The 7,500-nt window shown below is 46.2% G+C and overlaps 1 long non-coding RNA gene and 2 other non-coding genes across 3 annotated transcripts in view; 2 read left to right on the plus strand and 1 right to left on the minus strand.

Moving 5' to 3' along the window:
• LOC125491337 overlaps positions 1-1,118 on the minus strand; it is a 3,096-nt gene extending 1,978 nt beyond the window's left edge. Inside the window, exon 1 of the long non-coding RNA XR_007268241.1 lies at positions 894-1,118. This is a non-coding gene — a long non-coding RNA (uncharacterized LOC125491337). The remainder of the gene's footprint in view (positions 1-893) is intronic.
• Positions 1,119-2,703: 1,585 nt separating this feature from the next.
• LOC119692873 lies at positions 2,704-4,606 on the plus strand. Its single transcript, XR_005254373.1, has one exon. It is a non-coding gene; the product is annotated as a small subunit ribosomal RNA (ribosomal RNA).
• Positions 4,607-5,050: 444 nt separating this feature from the next.
• LOC125491340 lies at positions 5,051-5,207 on the plus strand. The gene has a single exon (XR_007268244.1). It is a non-coding gene; the product is annotated as a 5.8S ribosomal RNA (ribosomal RNA).
• The last annotated feature ends 2,293 nt before the right edge of the window (positions 5,208-7,500 follow it).

The following is a 7,500-nucleotide window of genomic DNA, read 5'->3' on the forward strand; positions in this document are numbered from 1 at the left end:
CATTTTCGCGTATCGAATCGCGTTTCTTTTATACAACATAATTTTATTTCCCTACATCATGATACACACTCATTGATATAATATATGTCATAGTATGTTTATTATAATAATGCACTATTGTATAGCCACACTTATACTGAAACGGTTATACGTGATTACATTACCATACTTGAAAAGTGTGTGATTACGCGTATCAATAGCGACGCGAATTAAACGTGATTACGCGTATTGAAACGTATAAATGCACATTTTCGCGTATCGAATCGCGTTTCTTTTATACAACATAATTTTATTTCCCTACATCATGATACACACTCATTGATATAATATATGTCATAGTATGTTTATTATAATAATGCACTATTGTATAGCCACACTTATACTGAAACGGTTATACGTGATTACCTACATACTTGAAAAGTGTGTGATTACGCGTATCAATAGCGACGCGAATTAAACGTGATTACGCGTATTGAAACGTATAAATGCACATTTTCGCGTATCGAATCGCGTTTCTTTTATACAACATAATTTTATTTCCCTACATCATGATACACACTCATTGATATAATATATGTCATAGTATGTTTATTATAATAATGCACTATTGTATAGCCACACTTATACTGAAACGGTTATACGTGATTACATTACCATACTTGAAAAGTGTGTGATTACGCGTATCAATAGCGACGCGAATTAAACGTGATTACGCGTATTGAAACGTATAAATGCACATTTTCGCGTATCGAATCGCGTTTCTTTTATACAACATAATTTTATTTTCCTACATCATGATACACACTCATTGATATAATATGTCATAATATGTTTATTATAATAATGCACTATTGTATAGCCACACTTATACTGAAACGGTTATACGTGATTACCTACATACTTATGCGGATTGAAAAGTGTGTGATTACGCGTATCAATAGCGACGCGCATTAAACGTGATTACGCGTATTGAAACGTATAAATGCACATTTTCGCGTATCGAATCGCGTTTCTTTTATACAACATAATTTTATTTCCCTACATCATGATACACACTCATTGATATAATATATGTCATAGTATGTTTATTATAATAATGCACTATTGTATAGCCACACTTATACTGAAACGGTAATACGTGATTACCTACATACTTATGCGGATTGATAAGTGTGTGATTACGCGTATCAAACGCGACGCGCATTAAACGTGATTACGCGTATTGAAACGTATAAATGCACATTTACGCGTATCGAATCGCGTTTCTTTAATTAAACATAATTTTATTTCCCTTCATCATGATACACACTCATTGATGTATGTAATAGTGTGTTTATTATAATAATCCACTATATAGCCACACTTATACTGAAACGGTTATACGTGATTACCTACATACTTATGCGGATTGAAAAGTGTGTGATTACGCGTATCGAAGATTTGCCGTACAATAACTTTTTAAATAAAGAACATAGGCTACTTTTTATCCCGGAATTCCCACGGGAAAACTTTTTAAGGCGAAGCGAAGCTCGCGGCAACAGCTAGTACAATATATTTGAATGTAAATATAGACGCGCATTAAACGTGATTACGCGTATTGAAACGTATAAATGCACATTTACGCGCATCATGATATACAGTCATTATGCAATAACATTGAAATCATGTCATAGTATGTTATGTAAAATCGGTGAGCATTTCATTTGGAATGTTGTCAATTCACTATAGCCACTGAACGTGATGTATTACTTATACTGAAAAGGTTAAACGTGATTACGTGTAACGATTAAACGTGATTACGCGTATTGATAAGTTTTTTTTCAGGCTTCTGAAAAAAAAAAAAACCTGATTTTATTTATCTATTCATGATACACATTAATATTATGCAATAACATTGATATGTAAAATCTTTATACTCCACTATCAGAACTGATACTACACTTATGTAGCAGAGAGCGGAGCGCGCGACGTGCGAGTTGAAATTCAAATGTTGTGCGCTTCTGTAATCTGTGTGTGGTGTTTTTCGATGTTGTTATGTCGAGGCGCGCGTAAGTTTTTACAACTTCATACTGTGTCTCGTATCGTAAAGAGCGTCGTTGAAGCGCAAATATAATATAACTCTTTTGGGTTGTGTTGTGTGCGTGTTTTCTGATGTCTCTTTTGTGCGAGTGCTGTGTGTTTGGTGTTAGAAATTTTGCGCTCGATCTGCGATCATATACAAAACGAAAACACACAATATTATGTTACACGTTCAGTGCGCAATGACTCTCTGTATTGAGAGGATACTAATATACGCGCAGTATGAAAACAAAACACCCGACAAAATGTTTGGGGCTCTCAAGAAAGAGTGTGTCCAAGGTCTCTATCGCTCCGGGCGAAATCGATCATGTTCACGAGTATTGTCAACAGATATTAATATTTGAAGACTTGTCTCGGTCGAACGTTCATTATAAGGGCGTCTTTGTACGTCACAATGGCTGCGTGTATGTCGGCTGACAGTGCGGTATTAGTTTATCGCGTCATGCTGGACACGTATGTCTCAGAAACTCAACGCTGTGATGTTGTGATACGATGATTGCCAGCGGCGTCGTAGTGGGTCTCGACCCCTTGCGACGCTCGCGGGGCGCACGCACGCTCACACTGTCAACTCATTGGGAGAGTGTGTGTCGCCGCAAACGCATTTATTTGTGTTTACGCGACAGCTCCCTGGTTGATCCTGCCAGTAGTTATATGCTTGTCTCAAAGATTAAGCCATGCATGTCTCAGTGCAAGCCGTATTAAGGCGATACCGCGAATGGCTCAATATATCAGTTTTGGTTCCTTAGATCTTACTCAGTTACTTGGATAACTGTGGTAATTCTAGAGCTAATACATGCAATCAGAACTCTGACCAGTGATGGAATGAGTGCTTTTATTAGATCAAAACCAATCGACGGAGGGCCTCGCGTCCGAAGTCGTTCATTTTGATGAATCTGGATAACTTTTGCCGATCGCATGGTCCAGTACCGGCGACGCATCTTTCAAATGTCTGCCTTATCAACTTTCGATGGTAGTTTCTGCGACTACCATGGTTGTCACGGGTAACGGGGAATCAGGGTTCGATTCCGGAGAGGGAGCCTGAGAAACGGCTACCACATCCAAGGAAGGCAGCAGGCGCGCAAATTACCCACTCCCGGCACGGGGAGGTAGTGACGAAAAATAACGATACGGGACTCTTACGAGGCCTCGTAATCGGAATGAGTACACTTTAAATATTTTAACGAGGAACAATTGGAGGGCAAGTCTGGTGCCAGCAGCCGCGGTAATTCCAGCTCCAATAGCGTATACTAAAATTGTTGCGGTTAAAAAGCTCGTAGTTGCATTTGTGCGCCGCGCTGTCGGTGCACCGCATCCGCGGTGATACTGACACGTTTGCGGAGCATATCGTCGGTGAGCCGCCGGTCAAACGGCGGTTCAATATCAAAATCCTATCGCGGTGCTCTTCAGTGAGTGTCGAGATGGGCCGACAATTTTACTTTGAACAAATTAGAGTGCTCAAAGCGGGCTCAAAATGCTGCTTGAATATTTCGTGCATGGAATAATAGAATATGATCTCGGTTCTATTTTGTTGGTTTTCAGAACTCCGAGGTAATGATTAATAGGGATAACTGGGGGCATTCGTATTGCGACGTTAGAGGTGAAATTCTTGGATCGTCGCAAGACGAACATCAGCGAAAGCATTTGCCAAAGGTGTTTTCATCAATCAAGAACGAAAGTTAGAGGTTCGAAGGCGATTAGATACCGCCCTAGTTCTAACCGTAAATATGTCATCTAGCGATCCGCCGACGTTACTACAATGGCTCGGCGGGCAGCTTCCGGGAAACCAAAGATTTTGGACTCCGGGGGGAGTATGGTTGCAAAGCTGAAACTTAAAGGAATTGACGGAAGGGCACCACCAGGAGTGGAGCCTGCGGCTTAATTTGACTCAACACGGGAAATCTCACCAGGCCCGGACACCGGAAGGATTGACAGATTAACAGCTCTTTCTTGATTCGGTGGGTGGTGGTGCATGGCCGTTCTTAGTTGGTGGAGCGATTTGTCTGGTTAATTCCGGTAACGAACGAGACTCTAGCCTGCTAAATAGGCGTCGTCATTTAGGTGTGCGTGGCTTCGGTCGCGCAACTCACTGGCGACGTATTAAAATTCTTCTTAGAGGGACCGGCGGCTTCGAGCCGCACGAGATTGAGCAATAACAGGTCTGTGATGCCCTTAGATGTCCTGGGCCGCACGCGCGCTACACTGAAGGAATCAGCATGTTCTCCCTGGCCTAGAGGCCCGGGCAACCCGCTGAAACTCCTTCGTGCTGGGGATTGGGGTTTGCAATTATCCCCCATAAACGAGGAATTCCTAGTAAGCGCGAGTCATAAGCTCGCGTTGATTACGTCCCTGCCCTTTGTACACACCGCCCGTCGCTACTACCGATTGAATGATTTAGTGAGGTCTTCGGACCGACACGCGATGGCTTCACGGCCGTCGGCGTTGTTGGGAAGTTGACCAAACTTGATCATTTAGAGGAAGTAAAAGTCGTAACAAGGTTTCCGTAGGGGAACCTGCGGAAGGATCATTAACGTATATATTGTCTCTCTCTAGTAGATGACGACAACATATTATACATTAATAAGACATCCAAAAATTTCTTGCGCGCGCGCACTGAATGCCGCACATGTACATGTACATGTACATGTACATGTGCGTTGCGTTTTGTTGTGCGCGTTCGAGAACGTCGCGCCGTATCCACGTCAGCGTTGACAGGGTTGAAATCCGCACCCTCGAGCTGTCCGATTGGCGCGCGACGTAAAATAAAAACCACAAAATGCGGTGGATGAGTGACGCGCGCGCGAACGCTATGTCGACGACGCACAATGTACGTACACGTATACAACTCTGTTTGTATCATCGTTTTGTGTGTTATCGCTTGTGTGTGAGTGCGCGTGTCCGTATCATTCGATATATATAAATTTATTTTTATATTTACCTTTGTCAAAAAGATAACGAATAATGCCAAAATCATTACCCTGGACGGTGGATCACTTGGCTCGCGGGTCGATGAAGAACGCAGTTAACTGCGCGTCATAGTGTGAACTGCAGGACACATTTGAACATCGACATTTCGAACGCACATTGCGGTCCGTGGAGACACATCCAGGACCACTCCTGTCTGAGGGCCGGCTGCATAAAATACATAGCCACACTGCGTGAATTCGTTCACGCATTTGACGGTTCGATTCGACATAATATTATTATGTTGAATACGTCCGTTTAAAAATCGTGTCGACTGTGACACGCTCTTACAGCGTTGTGTGCGCGCGATTGCGTGTCCGTGGCGTCCGTTGCGTTATAATGTAACGCGGGCGACTCGTCGAAAGGTGAGCAAACTGCCCGCGTATATCATACAAACGTTCAATGGGTAACATACGTTTCACGGTGCACGATCAACGCGCGTTTTCGCACTGACGCTGTAACAATACAAAATTCTGTAGGCGGACTCGACGTCCGAAGCGTGCTTCGGCGCCGCCGCTAACGTGGTGGTGTCGTCGCGCGGACGGATATCGTGTCTGCCTCGAATTTATCACGTTGGCCTCAGATCAGGGAGGATCACCCGCCGAATTTAAGCATATTAGTAAGCGGAGGAAAAGAAACTAACCAGGATTTCCTTAGTAGCGGCGAGCGAACAGGAAAGAGCCCAGCACCGAATCCCGCGGTTGTAACGGCCGCGTGACATGTGGTGTTCGGGAGGTTCCGCTTTCTCGTCGTCGCGACTCCTGTCCAAGTTCGTCTTGAACGGGGCCGTTTTCCCGTAGAGGGTGCCAGGCCCGTAGCGACGGAGGGCGGCGGCGAGAGGGACTCTCCTCAGAGTCGGGTTGCTTGAGAGTGCAGCCCTAAGTGGGTGGTAAACTCCATCTAAGGCTAAATATTACCGCGAGACCGATAGCGAACAAGTACCGTGAGGGAAAGTTGAAAAGAACTTTGAAGAGAGAGTTCAAGAGTACGTGAAACCGTTCAGGGGTAAACCTGCGAAACTCGAATGAACGAACGGAGAGATTCATCGTCATTCCGCGGCGCGGCGTGCGCGCGTTCGATGTTCGTCACCTCGGTGACGGGCACGGCGCGTGTCGCCGGCGTCCGTGGACGGCGTGCACTTCTCTCTTAGTAAGACATCGCGACCCGTTCGATGTCGGCCTAAGCCCCGCTCGGGAGCCCTGCGGTCCCCGTGGCCGTAGGACCGTGGCGGACGCCGGCCGGCTGTCGGACGGTATGAGCGTGAAACGCGCACGCGCTTCGGCGCGTCCGGCTCGACGCAAGGCGATGTCGCTGCCGTACTACTGCCGTAAGTGCGGTAGTCGGTGCGGCGTTGTCTGTTGTCGCTGCCGTTGTCTCGGACCGTGCGCGTCTCGGTCGGCGATGATTCAGTTTCGGGCACTCGCAGGACCCGTCTTGAAACACGGACCAAGGAGTCTAGCATGTGTGCGAGTCATAGAGATTATAAAACTGAAAGGCGCAACGAAAGTGAAGGCGCGCGCTAGCCGCGTGCTCAGGGAGGATGGAGACCGATCTAGGTCGGCCTCTCGCACTCCCGAGGCGTCTCGTTTCCAATCTGTGAATGCAGGCGCGCTCTGAGCACAGATGCTGGGACCCGAAAGATGGTGAACTATGCCTGGTCAGGTCGAAGTCAGGGGAAACCCTGATGGAGGACCGTAGCGATTCTGACGTGCAAATCGATCGTCGGAACTGGGTATAGGGGCGAAAGACTAATCGAACCATCTAGTAGCTGGTTCCGTCCGAAGTTTCCCTCAGGATAGCTGGCGTCGATGTGCAACAGTCTCATCCGGTAAAGCGAATGATTAGAGGCATTGGGGCCGAAACGACCTCAACCTATTCTCAAACTTTAAATGGGTGAGAACTCCGGCTTACTCGAATGATGAAGCCGGAGATCTGATGACGGTGCCAAGTGGGCCAATTTTGGTAAGCAGAACTGGCGCTGTGGGATGAACCAAACGTAGTGTTAAGGCGCCTAAAAAACGCTCATGGGACACCATGAAAGGCGTTGGTCGCTCATGACAGCAGGACGGTGGCCATGGAAGTCGGAATCCGCTAAGGAGTGTGTAACAACTCACCTGCCGAAGCAACCAGCCCTGAAAATGGATGGCGCTGAAGCGTTTTGCCTATACTCTACCGTTACCGGCATGTGAGGCGCACTTGTTGCGTCATTAAGCCGTAACGAGTAGGACGTGCGCGGCGGTGAGCGCAGAAGGGTCTGGGCGTGAGCCCGCCTGGAGCCGCCGTCGGTGCAGATCTTGGTGGTAGTAGCAAATACTCCAGCGAGGCCCTGGAGGACTGACGTGGAGAAGGGTTTCGCGTGAACAGTAGTTGCTCGCGAGTCAGTCGATCCTAAGCTCAAGGAGAAATCTTATGTCGATGTGGCGTGTTTATACAAAAATTAATAATTTTTTAATAAATAAC

This window comes from Plutella xylostella, unplaced genomic scaffold (assembly GCF_932276165.1).
Source record: "Plutella xylostella unplaced genomic scaffold, ilPluXylo3.1, whole genome shotgun sequence".
Classification (NCBI taxonomy): Eukaryota; Metazoa; Arthropoda; class Insecta; order Lepidoptera; family Plutellidae; genus Plutella; species Plutella xylostella.